General features: G+C 36.4%; 1 pseudogene; it reads left to right on the forward strand.

Annotated features, from left to right (window-relative positions):
* The window catches only part of LOC131409231 (large ribosomal subunit protein eL14-like), a 59,709-nt pseudogene extending 39,290 nt beyond the window's left edge, over positions 1-20,419 (forward strand).
* Positions 20,420-21,120: the final 701 nt, after the last annotated feature.

Below are 21,120 nucleotides of genomic sequence, written 5' to 3' on the forward strand. Positions count from 1 at the left end.
AAACCCAAGCCTCATATAAGGGTGCAAAAGGCTGGCTTTTTGCCTAAAGGTGGGACCAACTCCATGCTTCCCCCATAAGTTCAAGCTGAAGTGGATTCCAGCTGTGGTAGCTACTCTCCAAGATGGCTTCCTAATGAATCCATATCTCTTGATACTTATCCCTTTACGTGGTCCTCTTCCATATTGAACCTGGGGTGGCCCAACAGAATGTGTAACCCGTAGAATAGAATATAACTAACAGAATGTGGCAAAAGTGATGCTGCAAGTCTCTGAGATTCGATTATAAGAACCTTCAAAGCTTCTACATTTGTCTCTTGTAATATTTATTCTGGGGAAGGTAAGCCACCATGTAAAAAAGTCTGATTATCCTGTGAGGGCCGTACTGTGAGGAGCACAAGCCAGGTGGAGAGTCTGGGTAGAGACAGAGCAGATGCTGGCCAGCTCCGGGAGTTACAGCCATCCCAGCCCAGGTGTCAGACACGTGAGTAAAGAAACTATTTTGGACATTTCAATCCCAATGGACGCAAACGGGGAAGAAATGAGGATCCCAAGTTTATGTATCCAGTTGTGTTGTTGCAGTCACCTTCAGTCATTTGAGCCCCCTCACCTTGCTGTCCTCTGCCTAAATTCCTGAGCCATCAGAATCAGGAGATAATAAAATGACTGTTGTTTACACCACGATTTGGGGGGAAATGTGCAGCAATTGATAACAAGAACACCAGCTGAGACCACATGCTTAACTTAGCTTCTTCCTCAGCTCTGTGCTGCCTCCCACTTCCCCCTCCTTTTTCAGTACAGTCCTTCAGTAAGTCACTGGCATAAGAATCATCATCTCAGTTCTCCTTCTGGATGATTTTATCTAAAACTGGTCGGTTCTATTATTTTTCACATTTTGAAGATGCTTAAATGGAGGCACAGATGATAAAATAACTTACTGGAAGTCACACAGCTAATTATTAATTTGGGAGAGCTGGTATTTGAACCAAGCCCCAAAGCCCTTCTTCTTAACCAGAATGCTATACAGCTCCCGACCAGAGTTACTGCTGCCTACCATGGGCACAATCTTGTGTTGGGTTACTATCCTAAGCCTTCAAATCAAATAAGCCTTAGAATATAAAGAGCAACCATTTACTCACTTTCCGAGGGTGAAGGCCTGTGTCTTTGACCGAGAGAAAGAATCCACTGTCTTGTTTAGCGTGTACGCCTTCTGTGAGATGGCAGGGTGACAACACACTGGGCTGCCTGGCCATTGGCCAAGTGCAGTGGTGTTCTGTTTGCACCATGCCAATCCTTTTGTCACTTGTTAAAAATTCAGTGTTATCTCTTCTCCCAAACATTGCTACCATCTGCCTACACATGACTTTGACAATGAGTATGGGGTAATTGCTGCTGTGTGTCTGATACAAATTATTATGTGGAATGGCCAAAGCAAATACATTTTCAAGCATCTATTTTTAAACCCTATCCTTCCCCACCTCTCTGGCTCCTCCAAGCTCCTTGCTCATTCTTTTGAAAGTTTATGATGGTCTTGAAAACTACTGATGTTTTATGCTTCATAAAGAAAGAATCATCAAAATCTTTCTATACATCCGGCGACCAAATTAAAACAGCTTTAGGGGCTAATTTTTTAAGATCACAATAGAGTTATAATATGGACTGGTAAAAGTGTTCATTTAACTTTGTTAAATGGAGTCAAGATAACTTGAGAGTTTTACAGCAGCGTTCTCCCAAATGTGTACTTAGAAATAAGTCAGTGCTTGCATTTATGGATCTTAAGCTTCTTTTCAAACTTCTTAGAAAAGAATACATAGTTTGACATAGAATATTATTAGCTAGTGTTGTCTGAAATGTTTGGCAGTTTCCCTTCAATAAGAAATTCCTGAAATAGAAAAATTTTTTCCAACATCTGACTTGGTAAGTTTATCATTCATCTCCATCTCTTCACCACCTTAACTATAAAATGTCAGTTAATGTTTGCCACCTATTTAAAGCAATAATAAAAAATACTTTCATATATGTGCCTTTCAGACAAAGATCTTTCATGTGAAATGCCTGGCAAGTTCTTAAGAAAACCATACGATTGGCACAAAGCTGAGCACAATCCGAAGCTGGAAAGTCTTATAAATGTAAGAATGAAGGCAAGAAGATATGACACACTCTGGAAGGAAAGTAAACCATAATATGGTAATAAAAATATCTTGGTATCTATCCTGGGAAATTTTGGCAATTAACTGCGGGGTTCCATTTAGTGAGAATCCTAAGTATTAGAGACTTAAAACAGAATGTAAAAGTCAAAACACAAAGGAAGTATCTAATCAATACAAAAAGTCCTAGCCAATTGTTCTCTACCTTTCTTCAATAAACAAACAAACAAAAACAAAACACACAAAGAACTTACCTATATTTCTCCCTGCAAATCCTTTGTGGTACTAGAAGAGTTCCTTGGGCAAGTTGCACTCTGTTTCAGTGTCCATGCTGCTTCTGCACCTGGCTAACTACCACTCATTCTCCATGTCTCCTGTTGGGCATTTCTATCTCTGAGCCCCGCCAGTCTTTGATAAGTGACCCTCCTTGGTTTTCCCATAGTGCCATGGTCTTGTACCCTAACACTTGTTCACTTTACGGCAATTACCTGCTAGTTAGTCTTATTCACAATTGTATCCCTGATGCCTATAATCACATAAAGAATATAGTTTGTGTGTGATAAACATTCACTTATTCCAATATTTATTAAGCAGCTACTATATTCTAGGAGCTGTGGTAAGTATTAAAAATACAGTAAAGAAGAAGTCAAACATTGTTCCTGACATCATGGAGCCTCCATTTGAATGTAGGACACATACAATAAATACTATTTCTTTTGAGTCAATTCAATATATTTACTATTAAGGATAGTGTGTAATAATTGCTGGACCCCACAAAGACTGCATTCATTCTGCCACATCTTTACCATCCATTAGCCTCCTTTTGACTACCCCTCCTTCTTACCCAGCTTAGATTTCATGGTCCATTATTGTAGTCACTCCCTTGTCTACATTCTCAAGTCTTCTTCCTCATAACCCTTGCTTGGCAAAACCTCAACCATGGGTAAACACAGCTCTCTCCCTACTATGTTCCTGTAGTGCTTCTGTGTAGCTCAGCATGGCTACAGAAAAAAGAAAATCCTGCTGCCTGAAAGTACTCTATATGAGTGGAAATTTCAAGCTGCTCAGGAATCCTGCTCTATTTCCCTAATCAATTCACCTTCCCACCCTTTAATATGTCCCACAGTATCTGGTTTTCGCTTTCTATTAGCTCAATTACATCAATACACAAACACGCTATGATATCTACCATTTAAAAAAAAAAAATCTACATAGTTCTCCAGCTACTTCTTCCATAGTCAGCTAGCTTTTTTGGTAAAATTCTGCCAAAGAATTCTTTATGCTTATTGTCTTTACTTCCTGTTTTTCCATTCTCTCTTGCTCCAACTATAACCAGCCTTTGATCTGGTCTTGTCTAGATCACCAGTTACCACTATGTTGGCAATTCAAGCTGTCTCTCCTAAGTCTTCAGATTACTCAAGTGCTCAATAGCACTTGGCACTTTCTTCTTGCTTCTGGGACAGTACACTCCCCAGGTTTTCATATTTTCTCATGTCCAGTACCCTTCACTGCCCCCCTTTTTTTGACTCCCTGTAAAAATTTTAGGGTCCTTTACAGATCTCATTCCTCATCTCTTTTCTTCAAACATAGTCCCTGGGTGACTTCACCGACATCAGCTACGCTGATGATTCTTAGATTCGCATTTCTAGCCCAAACATTTCCCCTGGGATCTAGATTTATATATCCAACTACCTACTAATATTTCCAGTTGATGTTTATAGGCATCTTACATGTACAGAACTCTTAACTCATTGCACGAGATACTCTCCCTCTATATCTTCTAAACTTTTCTTTTCATGTCAATCAAGTCTAAGCTTAAGTATCTTTTCTTAAGAAAATTCTGTCCTAACCACCCAGTCAAACCCTCTCCCAACTGCACATTCTATTACCCTGCTATATTTTCCTTCAGAGTATTTACTTGCTTATTTTCCATTTCTCCTGCTAGAAAGTAAGATTCATGAAGACACGTATTGCTATAACCTTAGAACCTAGAACAAAACATAAAACAGTAGGCATTCAAAAATTTTGATCAATGAAATAAGCAAATAAAGTAATTATATACAGTTATGTATGTTCTGAAGGGAAAAATAGGGTGTGGTGTTGTGTTTAAAAACAAAATAACTGTGGGGGGTGGTGAATAGGATTGTCAGAGAAGATCTTTCTGAAATAATGACTAAGACTTAAAGAATGAGAAGGAGGCCGCCTTGTATAAAGCCAGGGGAAACGCATTCTAGGAAGAGGGAATAGGATGTGCAAAGGATCTACAGTGTGAAAGAGCACGCTGAATTTCAGGAATTGTTGAAAGACCTTTGTGACTGGAGCACAGTGGATGGAGGAGGGAGTGGCTTGAGTTTAGGGTGGAGAGATGAGTAAGAGGTAGGTCACACAGGTTCTTATAAAATGATAAAAGGTGTTAATATTATTCTTAGTGAAATAGAAAACTACTGCAAAGTTTTAAGCAAGGAAGTGGCATGATATTATTTGTTTTTAATACAGACTTCCAGTTCAGTGGATAATGGGTAGAAGAAGAGCAATACAATAGGCAGAGCAGTTCTATGGCTATCACACTAGTCCAGGAAAGAGATGGTGATGACTGGTCTTGAGTTATGACAATGACATGGAGAAAATGATACAATTTGTAATTTATTTTGAAGGTAGAATTGATAGCTCTTGCTGACAGCTTGTTTTTGTTGGGATGAGGGAAAGAGCAAAATTAAGTAGAACTTTCAGACATACGTGGGAACAGGAAGCCCTGTCAATTTCTGATATAATGAAGACTAGGTAGGAAGATTCACAGAGGAAAAGCAGGAGTCATTTTGGTTAGATTAAATCTTAGACGCCAGTGAGATATGCCAGTGGAGATGTCGGGGCTCTGATAGAGTTCATGTAATCGAACTTCTGAGGTGGTTTTATTGTATTCCCATTTTACACGTGAATTTACTGCGATATAGAGAAGTTAATTAATTTCCCCACACTCCTTTAGCAGCAAATGGAAAAGGGAAAGTTACATTAAGTCTGTCTCACTCTAAAACAGTGCATATAACTCATTAAGGTTAGAAGATCTGGGAAGAAGTCTGTGGTCGAGAAATATAGGTTTTGGAGTTCTCAGCACATGATATTATATATCCACAGATTCAATTACCTAGGAAGAAGAAAGGGCTGAGACTTGAGAGATAGCAACATGTAGAGACTGGCTAAAGAAGCAAAGAACACCAAGATGAGATGACCAATTAGGTAGGAGTGAAATCAGGAAAGAAGCTTCATGGCGGCAGAGAGCAGAGTGTTACAGGGAGGAAGGAATGGTGAACTGTTGAATTGTTGAGAATTCAAGTAAAATGAGTGCCAGAATAATCCACATATGTTTGACAAACAAATAAATGCATGATTAAAGATCTTCAAAATACATTTCCCCCAGAAACTCATCAGCATCTTTTATTCCCTTCAATTTTTAAAATCTATTATCAGGCTGGGATCAAAAAAAAAGTATAAAGTGTAGGGAAAAAAAATGGAACAAGAACAAGAATTTATGTTATGTGACTTGGACAAATCATTTGACTTTCTCTAAGGTTTCAAGTCCTTGCCATAAAATAAGAAAATTTAAATCTATTCTAGTTCCTTCATAAGCTTCTTGGAAATCAAATGTGGTGATGGGTTTTTAAAATGCTTTGAAAACTCTTAAAGCATCAAGGAATGTTGGTTTTTGTTTTGTTTTGTTTTGTTTTTGGTGAGGAAGATTGGCCCTGAGCGAGCATCTATTGCCAATCTTCCCCTTTTTGCATGAGGAAGATGGGCCCTGAGCTAACATCTGTGCCAATCTTTCTCTATTTTGTAGGTGGCTCACCACCACAACATGGCTTGACAAGTGGTGTATGTCCGACTCCGGGATCCGAACGTGTGAAACTGGGCCGCCAAAGCGGAGTGCGCCGAGCTTAACCACTACACCACTGGGCTGGCCCTGATCTTAGTTCTTTATACATATATGGGCATTTATACTTTCTTTGATCCATTAAATAGCAAACCCCAAAGACTATAACTTCTTGCATTTACTTAGTTCAGTTGGGCCTAGTAGTGTAGAGTGCATTTCACAAAGTATAAAAGATGTCAAATTAGATGCTATTTTCCAGATGACTTCATGGATTTGGTAATTATCATTATCATTAATCACATCAATATTTGTAGGTGGCCATTTCAGTCATCTCTCCACATGGAAATGTAAATAACACTTTTCTACACATTTAGGTATATATTTACTCCTCTTGTAACTAACATAGAGTTACAGTATAGTAAGGTTATGAGTAATAATCCTAAAGTTGGAGGCTTTCTTGAGCCTATGCCACAATTGCAATTTTTCTTTTTTAGTGAGGAAGATTGACCCTGAGCTAACATCTGTGCCCATCTTCCTCTATTTTTTATATGTGGGATGCCTGCCACGGCATGGCCTGATAAGCGGTGCGTAAATCCACGCCCAGGATCCTAAACCACGAAACCTGGGCCAAAGCGGAGCACGTGAACTTAACCACTATGCCACTGGGCTGGCCCCCAACAATTGCAATTTTGTTAATGGAAAACAAAAAGGAACACCAGAGAATGGTTTTGAGTTTCCTTTGTAGGAAACTGTGTGTATAGATATCCTTCTAGCACCTATATACTTTGCAGCATATTACAAGGAGCCTACAGATAATAAGACTTGAGAGATAAAGAGAAAGAATATATATACAATGTATTATATAATGTATACAGTATATGCTAGTATAATATATTAGTTGGACAGACTGAGCACAAAGGTGGTATGAAAATATCAGCAACAGCATATCTGAAGAGACAGTGCCAGTACAAAAGATAATAGCAGCCCATCACAGAAAATACAGGGCTAAAAATTAGCAACTGAGCATTAGGAGCCAAAAAACATTAACATCCCTATTATATGTTAGCTAATTAGTTAGAAATTTAAGTCTCATAGTCAGTAGATTTTATTACAGAGCCAGAACCACCTTTTCACAGCAGCCATGGCCCTTCAGTGTCCTAGAATAACTTTACAAAAGCAAATCCGGTCTGGAATTTTTATACACCAACTTGGTCTTTTCCGGCCAAGCTCCAAAATAGTCATTCCGAGCAAAGTTTATAAAGGAGACTGCTATGAAGCTCCTATCTCACTGTAATATGACAGCAGCCACTACCGTTTTCAGTTCCCTCTCCACAAAGAATGCACATTGTGTGATGGAGAATGGGAAAGTAGTATTAGAAGAACTGGAAAAAGCAGTTCGTTTTTGTGACTCTTAACTTGGAGTTATTTGTATTAAGACTTCCTCTAATCTACCCATAAACTTGGGATACTTCAGTCATAAGCCCTAAAGAGTTCAGGATTTACTGCAGGTTTCTATTGGGAGTTTCCTTTGGCATTCCTGCCTCATCCTCAGATCAATAGGCCAAGCAGAAAACAAAATTACAGAGATATCAAGTAACAGGTAAAGAAAAATATTCTAAGACAAATGGGTTTTAGTCTGGATTTAGAATGACTCAACCATTAGCCAATTCATAGCTTAAATTTTGAAATTTAAGAAACGTTTAAGGTATTTTTCTAAAAATTATATTCTACCTCTTTTTCACCCTAATGATCACCAGAGAGGCATGGTTTCTCAAGGACAGTGCAAAGAAAAATTGTACCAGATGGTGTTCAACAGGCAAGGAAGACTTTATTCAAGACCACTGCAGTAGAGGAGAGAGATTGATCTCAACTCCACTGAAACCAAAGGTGGAAGAGTTTTCAAGCGTTGGGGTGAGTGGAAAAGTACTAGAGGACATGGTCAATGCGATTAGGCCATCTGTGTTTGCTAACTGGCTTTCATCAAAGTTAGGTTTCTATCTTCCCATAGAGACTTGGAGATAGGGGCAATATCTTTCTTGATGATTACATTTCTGGAAGAAGATTTACATCTCAAAGGGGCAGAAAAAGAATTTACAATTGCAAGTTTTCTAAAGGGAGTTAAGGGGACTATAGTCAGCAAAAATCTAGCTAAAGTTTGTGGTTGTCTTGGTCAACAGTAGCAAAGCTGATGTCCTATACAGACACCGCTGAAATTGTCTTTATGATGTATGTACTTATAGCCTATGAGTTATTCAAAGCAACATGCAGAGACTTCCGGGAAATCCGGATTAAGATTTATGAACTTCTCAAAGCTCTATGCCACGGCTCTACCTCTCACCTGCTAAGACCTCACACATTGTTTTGAAAGAACTCAGTTTTACAGCATGGAGTCAACTGATGCTGTGCTGAGGCACACATGTTGTTTGCCTCTTCTTCAGCCAGCAGGAAATCTCTGGAGAGGGTGTTGTAAGAAGGCTAGACGTGATGTTGAAGGGAAAAGCAATTGCTTCTGACTGCTAATGTTTAATCTGTCCCCTACAGAAATGAAAGCGACCTTTTATCTTTGAGTAGAATAAGGTGATTTAGAAGGGGAACAAGATGACACCACTGTAGTTGATTTTGATGCTTTAGTAGTAAATTCAGTTCAGTGCATGACTTATGCGAATTTCTTGACTGAGATAAACTTCACTAATGTAATGGCTTCTAGGGAATAGTTCAGAATTTCTTTTAAGTCTCCTAAACTGTTGTTGCCTTGCCATTCTGGGTTACGTTGTAGTGGCAGTGTTTGATCTGCCACATTTAATAACTTGTTGTCATATCTATCATCTTCATAGAAATTTGCTCCGGGCTGAAACCTGACTTACACGTTGAAGGGAAGTCTTAAAGTATTTTCTCCCAAATTTGAGAACTTCATAATTCAATATAAGAAAAAATAATAACACACAGTGTAAACACCTTAATAAATACCTGTTTCATAATCAATTTGTTTGTTCGCTGTGTTTTTCAAATATTAATTTAATATCTATAAGATCCAGAGACTCCTCTGAATTCTAGTAAGTTTATATTGAATAACACAAACATAACTATTCTGGTATGTTTACAATACTCTTATTTCTATCTCCTGACAGTACTACTGTGTACTTATGATTTTTTTTTTTAAGATTTTTTTTTCCCCAAAGCCCCAGTGCATAGTTGTGTATCCCAGTAGTAGGTCTCTCTAGCTCTTCTACGTGGGATGCTGCCTCACTATGGCTTAATGAGCAGTGTGTAGGTCCACGCTCAGGATCTGAATCCGTGAACCCCAGGCCACCTAAGCGGAATGTGAGAACTTAACAGCTATGCCACCAGGCCAGCCCTTGTACTTAATGATTTTAATGTTGTTTTCTATAGTACATTAACATGAAACCTTTTGAAAAAATGTTTTATAGCTTTAAGTAGCAAAATGGTCTTAAAAACAGTTATGTCAATGAATATTGACCTACAATAAACTACATATATTTAAAGTGTACAATTTGATGAGTTTTGACAAATGTACATAAACATGGAACTCTCTTCACAATGAAGAAAATGAGCATCATCCATCACCCTAAGTTTCCTTGTTCCTATTTTTGATGCCATACTTGTTGATACAAATAATCCATAATTAATCTATAAATAAAAATTGGAGTGAGTTTATGATATAAGCCAGTTGTGAGGACTATAGCCCAGGAGAAAAACAACCTTCACCAAGGAAGAAAGCTCTCCAAAGATGTGGAGTATACAGAGTGGTTATATACCATCTTGAAATAAGGAACATACATCACATATGAGAGGAATATCTCTTTTACTACAGTAATGAGATGCTTTGCTGCACAGTAGGTCAGTGGTCACAAGATGAGCACAGCAGGTCTGTGATCAGCAGGTCAGTGGTCACAAGGTGAGCACAGCAGGTTTGTGATCAGCAGGTCAGTGGTCACAAGGTGAGCACAGCAGGTCTGTGATCAGCAGGTCAGTAGTCACAAGATGAGCACAGTAGGTCAGCAATTAATCCTTAGTTTCTCGAAAGAAATGCTTACCCTTAAAGAAATGGAGATATGGAGGGAGGCAACATCTCTATCTTTAAGGGCATCATTCTTGGCTTTGGAACATTGTAAATGTTTAAAGCAGATGTACAGTGCATGCTCGACATGCCACGTCAGGCCCTTCTGGAAAAAAAAAAGGTCAGGCCAAATTAGTTTTAAACCAAATGGCTTCCTCACATGCTCCAACACGTATTTTTGCTTTTCATTTATTCATCACACTCTTGCCCTCTTCACTTCTACTCTTGAGACCTTTCTGGAGTAACTGCTAGAGGCAGCTTCTAATCTGTTTCCTGTTATTATATATTAGTTTGAATTTTCTGAAAATGGAATTATATAGTATACACTACTTTAGTCTGCCTTTTTTACTCAGCATAACTATTTTGAGATTTACCCATGTTTTAGTGTGTATGAAGAGTTCATTCCTTTTTAATTGCCGAGAAGTATTCTATTGTAGGATATACCAGAGTTTGTTTATCTAATCACTTGTTGATAGACATCTGGATTGTTTCCAGTTTTCGAATATCTGAAATAAAGCTGCTATGAACACTTGCTTAAAAGTATTTGTAAGGTCTTATGCTTTCATTTGTTCTTTTACTGATTGTGCTTCTTGGGTTATATCTAAAAAATCTTTTGCTAACTCAGGTAATAAAATTTTTGTCTTAAGTTTCTTTTAAAATTTTTGTAGTCTTATATTTTATATTTAGGACTGATCCATATGAATTAATTTTTTAGTGTCCTTTGTGTATAAAGATGTTTTTTGCGTATGGATATCCGATTGTTCCAGCATCATTTGGTGAAAACACTATCCTTTCTTTACCTTTTTATATATATTCCTTTGTACCTTTCTTGAAAACAGTTGTCCATGTGTGTGGTCTATTTCTGAACTCCCTAATTTGTTCACATGATTGATTTGTCTGTTCTTATGATAACACGGCACTATCTTGATTACTGTAGCTTTATTATACATCATGAGGTTAGATAATGTTAGTATTCCAACTTTGTTCTTTTCAAAATTGTTTTTGGCTATTCTAGGTCTTTGCATTTTCATATAAATTTTAAAAGTAGCTCATCAATTTCTTCAAAACTTTAATGGGATTTTGATTGTGAATCTAAAGGTCAATTTGGGGAGAACTGATATCTTAACAATATTGAGTCTTAAAATCCACGGACAAAGTATATTTCCCTGTTTATCTAGGTGTCCTTTAAATTATCTCAGCAATGCTTTTACCTTTCAGTGCTGAGCACTTTTGCATATTTTGTCAGATTTATCCCTTAATGTTTAATATTTGATGCTATTGTAAATGGTATAATTTTTTTAAAATTTGATTTTCCAATTGTTCATTGCCAATATATAAAAATATAAGTGATTTTTATATGTTGACATTGCATGTTGCAACTTTGATAAATTCACTTATTAGTTCCTGTAGCTTTTTTTGTCTTAGTTAAATTCAAGATTTTCTACATATAAAATTATGCTGTCCTTGAACAAAGACATTTTTACTTCTTCCTTTCCAATCTGGATACCCTTTTTTATTATTATTTATTTTAGTACTTGTATTCCCTTAATGTACTGGTTAAAATTTCCTGTATAATGTTGAATAGAAGTGGTGAGAGGAGATATTTTTTTCTTCTTCCTGATTTTTAGGAGAAAGCAATCAATATTTCATCATTTTCTATGATATTAGCTTTAAGTTTTCATAGATGCCTTTCACCAAGCTAAGTCAGTCTCCTTTCTAGTTCACTAAGATTTTTTTTTCAATCAAGAAGGGATGTTAGAGTTTATTAAATGGTTTTTTTCCATGTATATTGATGTTTTTAATGTTTTCCTTTTTAACGTTTTTAATGTGGCAAAATACATGAATTGATTTTCAAATGTTAAAGTAATCATGCACTTTCTTGCATTTTAGGATAAATCAGAATTGGTCATGGTTTTTTCTTTGTGTTTTTGCGTCTACGGCCATAAGAGGTTGATCTGCAGTTTTATTTTTATCTCTATCTACTTTTGGTATCAAAGTAATTCTGGCTTTTTAGAATGAATTTTGAAGTTTTCATTGCTTTTTTATTTTCTGGAACAGATTGTTTATTATTGGTATTATATTTCTTTCTAAATTCTTGCTTGATAAAATTCAATAGTGAAACCATCTGGACCTGGAGTTTTCTTTTTTGGAAAGTTTTTATCTACAAATTCAAAGTTTTCCATAAATTTAAGACTATTCAGGTTATCTATCCTTCTTGAGCAAACTTTGGTAGTTTATGTCTCTCATTGAATTGGTACATTTCATCTATGTTGTTGAATTTTTTGGCAGAAATTTGTTCATAACATTGCTTTATTATCCTTTCAGCATCTGGAGAATCTGTATCAAAGTCATCTCTCATTCCTAATATTTTTAATTTGTATCCTTTATTTTTCGTGATTAGTCTTGCTAGAGGTTTAGTAGTTCAGTTTATCTTCTCAAATAAAATTGTGGTTTATATTGTTTTTGTTTTCTATTTCATTGATTTCCACTTTTAAAATTATTTCCTTTCATTTACTTACTTTGCATCTAATTGGTTCTTCTTTTCTGTTTCTCAAGGTAGAAGCTGAAATTATTGATTTGGTATATTTCTTCTTTGCTACATAGGCATTTAGTGCTGTAAGTTGCTCTCTAAGCATTGCTTTCGTGTCATCCCAGAAATTTTGATATGTGTTATGTCAATTTTACTCTGTTAAAAATATTTTAATTTGCATTTTTATTTTTTCTTTGATTCATGGATTACTTAGAAGTGTCTGAGGAAATTCCAGATATCATTACTTTGTGATTTCTAATTTACCTCTACGTGTTCAGAGAACACACCGTGTATGACTTGAACCTCTTCGTTGAGACTTCAATTATGGCCCAGAATATGGTCTATTCTCTGTGTAATTGAAAATAGGGTGTATTCTGCTATTGCTAGAAGAAATGTTTTATTAATGTCAATTAAGACAATTTGGTTGATAGTGTTGTTCATGTCATATATTCTTACTAATAATCTATATACTTGTGGTAATTACTGAGAAAAGAGCATTAAAGTGTCTACCTATAATTGTGAATTTGTCTATTTTTCCTTGCGGTTCCATAAATTTTTGAAGTTGTATTATTTTGAAGTGCTGTTATTATGTCCATAGACATAATAACTCTTGGGTTCTCTTGATGAAATGACCTTCTGTATTCCTAGTAATATTCTTTATTCTGAAATATATTTGGTCTACTAATAATGCAGCCACTCTAGATTTCTTTTGACTCATGTTAGCATGTTATGTCTTTTTTCATCCTTTTGCTGTTAACCTGTGTTTTATATTTGAAGTTCATTCTGGTGGGCAGCATATATATTGAATCTTGCATTTCTAATCTATCTGACAATCTCTGATTTTGTATATAGTCATTTATATTTATTTTGATTATTTATATGACTGTTGTTATTTGTTTTCTATTTGTCCCCTTTTTATTTTGTTCACCTTTTCCTCTTTTTCTATCTTATTTTGGATTAATTATTTTTTATGATTCTATTTTATTTCCTTTGTGGCTTATTAGCTGTAACTCTTTGTTTTATTGCTTTAGTTACTTTATGGTTTATAATATCCATTTTTCACTTACCATAATCTAACTTCAAGTGATATTATACAATTTATGAAAAGTATATAACCTTACAATAAGAAATTTACATTTCTCCCTTCTTGATATTTGTACTATTGTTGTTATACCTCTTATTTTCATACCTTTTACAAACCTTGCACTATATTGTTAATATTTTTGTTTAAATGGTCAGTTCTGTTTTAAAGAGCTTTAAACAATAATAAAAAATCTTACATATTTACCCAGATAGTATCATGTTTTTGTGCTTTTCATATTTCATGTGTAGATCCATATTTCCATCTGGTATGGAAAGTTTCTTTTTCTTGAATAAATTTTTTAATTTTTCTTACAATATAGTGATGAATTCTTTGAGTTTGTGCATGTTTGAAATACTCCTATTTCACTTTCCTTTTTCGAAGATATTTTTCTCTGGGTATGGAATTCTAGGTTACGTTTTTTCTTTCAGTGCTCTAGAGATAGTGCTCTCCTTCCCCCTCACTTGATTTTTTCCAGTGAGAAATATTCTGTCATCTTATCTTAGTTCTTCTCTTGTCTTTTACACTGAGTGAATTTAAGATTTTATCTTTATCACTGGCTTGGTAGTTTTCTTCACTTTTCTTATGCTTGGTGTTCAGCGACCTCCATGAAGTTTATAGTTTTAATCAAATTTGGAAGATGTCCAGTCACTTTTCCTTCAAATATTTTTTCTCTCCTGCCCCTTCTCTGTCTTCTCCTTAATGGACTCATATTTTGCGTCTATTAAGATGCTTCAAATTTCTCCACAGTTCACTTATTCTCTGCTCTTTCATTTTCTTTCAATTTCATGTACTTTATTTTGATTAATTTCCATATATTTTATTTTTAGTTTCTATTGTTCAGTCTTCTAGTTCACTGATTGTTTTTTTCTATACTGTCTATTCTGCCTTGTATCTGATCTGTGTATGTTTCATCTCAAATATTGTAGTTTTTTTCATCTCTAGAATTCCTATTTGGATGAATTTTTTATGTATTTTATATGTTTACTTAACATTTGAACACACACAACATAGTTGTAATAACTGTTTTAATGTCCTTTTCTGCTAATTCCAACATCTTTGTCAATCTTGTCTAGTTTTAGATTGACTGATTTTTTTTCCTCACTGTGTATCAGAGACCCCTGGTTCTTTATAATGCCCAGAAAATTTTATTGCATTCAAAACATTGTGGATTCTAACTTTTTGGGTACTAAATATTTTAGTATTCTTGAGCGTAGTCCTAGGACACAAAGAAGTTACTTGGAAGTGGTTTGAAACTTTCAGGTCTTCCTATTAAGATTTATTAGGTGGGACCAGAGCCGTGCTCAGTGTAGGACTATTTATTCCTCAGGACCTATAGAAGACTATTTTGTGTACTCTGCTCAAAGTTTCATAAATCATGAAATTAGGTTGCCCATTCTGACTAGTGAGAACAGGTACTATCTCTGGCCTTCGTGAGCACTGTTACCACCAACCCTTCCAGATGGTTCTTTCCTCAGTGGCAGTTAAGTTCTTCTTATACATGCAATGATTAGTACTCAGAGAAATACTCAAGAGCAGTTCTCTGCAGATCTCTGAAGTTTTCTCTCTGTGCAATATTTTTCTCTCCAGTGCTGTGTCTTCCAAAGGCTAGTTGCCTCAGTCTCCCCAGTCTCTCATCTCTTTCACTCCAACTCGGGGAATCTACTGGGCTCTACCTGGATTCCCTCTGCCTGTGCTTTGGCTGGAAACTCTCAAGAAGTAAGCTGGGACAATCACAAGGATCACATTGTTTCCTGGTCTCAGTGACCACTGTCCATTGTTGCCTGATGGACAGTGTCTCACAAACCAGTGTTTTATATATTTTGTCCAGTTTTTCGTTGTTTTAGGAAGGAAGAGAAACTCTGGGCTGTTACTCCATCCTGGTTGGAAGTGAAAACTGTTATTTTGTTAAAGATGATTTTATCACATTATTTACAAAATACCTTAGCCTGAGTTCACCCCTCTGGCTCACACAGATCCAAAAGATTTCTTCCTACCTCATTTTGCAGTAAAATTTACAATGTCAATTTAGAAGTGATTTTATCCTCTGGGTGGTACTGTACTGTGAGATAACATTCTAAATTGTTTTTATGAAGCTTATTTTCAGTGTCAAACTGGGGAGAAAAAAAAACAACTAACTGATTACAATCAGGATATCTTAAAATAAAATGAGTTTGATTTGGGGGCCTTTTTCACTCCTTCAGTAGATCTCCTTTTGCCATTGCTAAACTAAAATAATTAGCCTGTCTTGAAGATGGCTTCTCTCTGGAGGATAACTTTATCCTACATGACCAATCTTTTCTAAAGCATGAACTGATAACTAGGTTGCTAGCTGATCCCTCAAATCCAATGTGCCTGGGCAAAAAACAAATATTTTCTTGACAACTTATCACTAGAATTAGTCATCTGGAAGAAAATTTTCTTGTTTGGAAAAATACATTTATAAAAAACCTGTGGGTGGAGAATAAGAAAATAAAGGCATAAATTTGCAGGAAGCAAGTAATCAAAACAAATTGGCTCTAAAAATAAATGAAGAATAATTTTGGGGTGGGTAGAAACAGATAAAAATAAGCAGAGGGGCAACACAGGAGAAAGAAATTGAAGTAACATGGTAGGAGTCTGAAATATGAAGGAGTAGAAATAACCTAACACTTCTAAAAAACAGCATGAATAGTGTTTGTGCCTATGTTGTTTACATTTCCACAGTGTAAATGTGCTTCAGGTCTTCAGCAAAATCTGTTTGTGCCCAACGATCCTCAGACAATCTTATGGGCAGGCTAAGTCTTCTAGGAGAAAAAGTCCTAATAAACTGTCATTAGCTGATATAATATGGAAAAGCATGACTGGTTCTATTCCCAAGAGGTAATTTACATAAATTACAAAAAGTAGATGCAGTGAAAGTATGAGATAATCTCATGTCTTTATTTTTCTCAGTGCTAGGATAACATTTACATGCTTGAAATATTTCTAAGAAATATTTCTTTTACGGAATAGAAAAAGGTCACCTCTAAACATCCTCTAACATGTTAGTTATCTATTGCTGTTGAACACATTATTCCGAAATCTAGTTGTTAAAATGATAAACATTAAATGTCTCACATTTTCTGTGGGTCAGGAATCAGGCTTGCCTTAGCTGGGTGCCTTGGCCTCAAGATCTCTCACAAGACTGCAATTAAGGTGACAGCTGGGGCTGTGGTCTCATCTGAAGGTTTGAATGAGAGAAGATTCACTTCCAAGCTCACTCAAGTAATTTTTGAAAGGAGTCACTTTCTCATGGGCTCTTAGACTGAAAATTTCGGTTCCTCACTGGTTGTTGGCCAGAGACTTCCTTTGATTTCTTGCTTAGTAGCTTCTCCATGGGGTAGATCATAACATGGCAGTTGGCTTTTCTCAGAGCAAGAGAGGACAATCATATGGAAGTCACAATCTTTTTGTAATCTAAGTTCAGAAGTGACATAACGTAGTATTTTCCTGTATTTTATTTGTTAGAAGTGTGTTACTGTATTCAGTGCACACTCAAGGGGAGGGAGGGTATTACATAAGGGTGTCAATACTAGGAAGTAGGGATCATGTGGGTCAGCTTAGAGACTACTTATCACACCCAAGGAAAACAAAATGTGTAATTAATGCTCATTGCTGTCGATCAAAGTAAATTATTAATTAACTCAGGGCCTAGAAGGAGATAGATATCTTTCCTTATGTTGGTTGAGAAAAACCTTTAAGAATTTGTGACATTGTCTAGGGGCTGACCCAGTGGCATGGTAGTTGAGTTTGTGCACTCCACTTTGGCAGCCCATGGTTCACAAGTTTGGATGCCGGGTGTAGACCTACACACTGCTCATCAAGCCATGCTGTGGCAGTGTCCCATACGAAAAATAGAGGAAGATTGGCCCTGATGTTAGCTGATGTTAGCTCAGGGCCAATCTTCCTCAGCAAGAAAAAAAAAAAGAATTTGTGACATGGTCTAATTATAATATATGACTGAGTGAACTATAAATTAAAAAATATGTGTTTAGGGGCCGGCCCAGTGGCACAAGCAGTTAAGTGTATGCGCTCTCCTGCGGCGGCCCGGGGTTCGCCGGTTCAGATCCCGGGTGCGCATCGATGCACTGCTTGTCAAGCTATGCTGTGGCAGCGTCTCATATAAAGTAGAGGAAGATGGGCACAGATGTTAGCTTAGGGCCAGTCTTCCTCAGAAAAAAAGAGGAAGATTGGCATCAGATGTTCGCTCAGGGCTGATCTTCCTCACAAAAAACAAAACAAAACAAAACAAAACAAAAATGTGTATATATGTTTAATTATAAGACTAGTTTACTTGTGATTAAATAATCCTTTTGTTGAAATATTATGTATATGTAAGTTTGGTGGTTCTTCTGTTTCATATTTTTCTTTTTAGCAGTTGGTAATATGCCAGAAATTTTAATATGCAGGTGATGAAATTGTATGATTGTGTCCACATGGTGAGGAATAATTAGCATACATAAAATAAAAATATTTTCTTTAAAGTGAATTATTTTAACAGAAGCTGAAACAGAGAAGTAAGCAAAATTGGCAAAAGTTACCCACACCCCTCACTACCTCTTTTCCAAAGGAATAAATAGCCCATATAGTTAGATATTCTTGCCATTTTGAAATATCTTAGGACAGGCTACCTCAGCTGACATCTGGGTTATACAAGCTCCAAATCAAACCAAATATATCTCTTACTCAATTTGCTCTTCTTTCTAATTTTATGTTTTTGTTAATAGCATCAACATGCTTAGATTCTCTACACCATCACTTTTTATTCTACATACCACTCTCCATATAGCCATTCAGTTGCAGAGTTCTTAACTCTACACACGCAGTGGCTCTCACATCATCTCATTGGCTCTATTTCTATAGCTACTACACAAATTCTCTGTTCCCTGAATAATTTTAATAAACTTTCTTGGGCTTCCTGATTAAAAATTTTCTTTCCAGTACTCTTTACTTTTTATTCTTTTAAGAGTAAACATTTCAAATAATACAATATATGAATCTTTTGTGATATAATATTCACTCCTCAAACTTCTTAGGTTAAACCACGCTGTTCTTTACAGAACCTATATTGAGGTTTAATCTCTTATTTTTATTCCGATGGCTGCCTCTGAAACTTAGCTTACTGTATTTATTTGCTTGATTTAAATGATATAATTTCTTTCCCATCCTTCCAACTATACTACCACTGCCTCCCCCACCAATATGTCTAAAACTTTCCCATCCTGCAATAATTCTAATGGTAATCTGCTCATGGAGCCTTACTTGATTGTGCTAGTTAAAAGAAATATTTCCCCATCCTGAGCTGTGTCCATACTTAATATTACATTTTTTGTTTGTATATTTTATCACCCCCATTAGACTACAAAGTAATATTGTTCATCAGTGTTTTCCACCAAGTACCTATCACGGGATCTTACATATAGTAGACTTTCAATGAAAGTGTAAAAGTTAATTGAATGACTAGGTAAACCAATGACATGAATATAAGTACCACCCTACCCACCACATACACATATATATAAATACACAGATAAGCACTCGTTATATTTTGGGATGTCTGCTTGGACACCTCCAGTGGGGGGATGAGTTCACCCAGGTCATTTTTTATTCTGTTGCTACACCACTCTAATTGCCTGAATATTTTTTCTTTTAATAATCTGAAATCTGACTTTTGTTTTTCTTTTTTTAATTTGTTTTCTTTTCTCCCGGGAAAGATTTGCCTTGAGCTAACATCTTTTGCAAATCTTCCCCTCTTTTTTTTTTTTCCTCCCCAAAGGCCCAGTGCATAGTTGTATATTCTAGTTGTAAGTCCTAGTTCTTCTATGTGAGCCGCTGCCATAGCTTGGCTGCTGACAGATGAGTGGTGTGGTTCTGCACCCAGGAACCAAACCCGGGCCGCCGGAGTGGAGCACGCCAAACTTTAACCACTAGGCCATCAGGACTGGCTCTGAAATCTGACTTTTAAATCTTGATAACTAAAAATTATAACAATAGTAATAACAGTTACTTCATAATTTTATGCTAAATTGCAGCTTATAGCTCTCGCTGAACCCCTCCAATGAGTTATTCAGGCACATCATGGAGGTTGGCCGCACGGCCTATGTCTCCTTTGGGCCTTGTGCCGGGAAGCTGGTCACAACTGTAGGTGTTATTGATCAGAACAGAGCTTCGGTTGATGGACCTTGCACTCAGGCGGGGAGACAGGCTGTGCCTTTCAAATGCATGCACCCCACTGACTTCATCTTCAAGCACCCACACCGTGCCCACCGCGAGTATGTCCGAGAAGCCTGGCAGGAGGCAGATGTCCATACAACATGGGCAGCCACAAGATGGGCCAAGAAGATTGAAGCCAGACAGAGGAAAGCAAAGAGGACAGATTTTGATCGTTATAAAGTCACGAAGGCAAAGAGAATGAGGAACAGAATAATCAAGCTTGAAGTCAGGAAGCTTCAACAGGCAGCTCCCCTGAATGCTTCTCCCAAAAAAACACTTGCTGCTAAGGGTGCAGCTGCTGCACCCTTTAGCTGCTGCAAAGATTGCAGCAAAAGAGATGACCACTGTGGGCAAGAAGGCCCCAGCCCGGAAGGTTCCTGCCCAGGAAGCTGCAGGCCAGAGGGCAACGCCTCCGAAAGCTCAGAAGGGTCAGAATGCTCCAGCTCAGAGAGCATCTGCTCCAAAGGCATCTGATAATAAAGCATAAGAGCATAGAGGCTTTTATAAAAATAATAAAGGTTCTTTTTGAAAAATAAATACATAATAGCTTACAAAATATTTTTACATAAACAAAATTCAATAGTATTCCTGGAGATTCACAGAATAAACCCAACCTCTTATCTGCTTTTCCACGTCATCTGTTAACACTCCTCCCTAAATATTAATCACCCACAAAGCTCCCCTAATTACTTTTCTTTAAAAGTAGCTTAGAACCCCTTTTGGATATGCCAGAGAAAGAGTTAATATTGTTAAACTAAAAAGAGCTTAGACAAGCAGAGTTTCAAGAAGCACTGTTACTCTAACGATAGAAAAAAGACATGAGACATTTAGAAGAATGAAATTATAATTATGGGATGTGATAGAGGTGTTAGCTAACACTATGGCAGTAATCATATTCAATGTATAAATGTATCAAATCGACATGGTATACACCTTAAAATTACACAATGTTATATGTCAATTATTTTTCAATGAAAAAGGAATTAACCAAGATAATGCACATAAAGCACTTAGTAGCATATCTTTGTAGACAGAAAGTCTACAAAGTCTACAAAGTCAGGGTAAATTATTATTATTGTTAACAGAAGTGTTAATAAATATTTATAGTGAGTATATAAAAATGTTCAGCTTCTCTGGCAAACAATAGATATAGTTAAAACAATGTATGCACATGTGATTAAGAAAATA

Source organism: Diceros bicornis, chromosome 8 (genome assembly GCF_020826845.1).
Source record: "Diceros bicornis minor isolate mBicDic1 chromosome 8, mDicBic1.mat.cur, whole genome shotgun sequence".
NCBI lineage: Eukaryota > Metazoa > Chordata > Mammalia > Perissodactyla > Rhinocerotidae > Diceros > Diceros bicornis.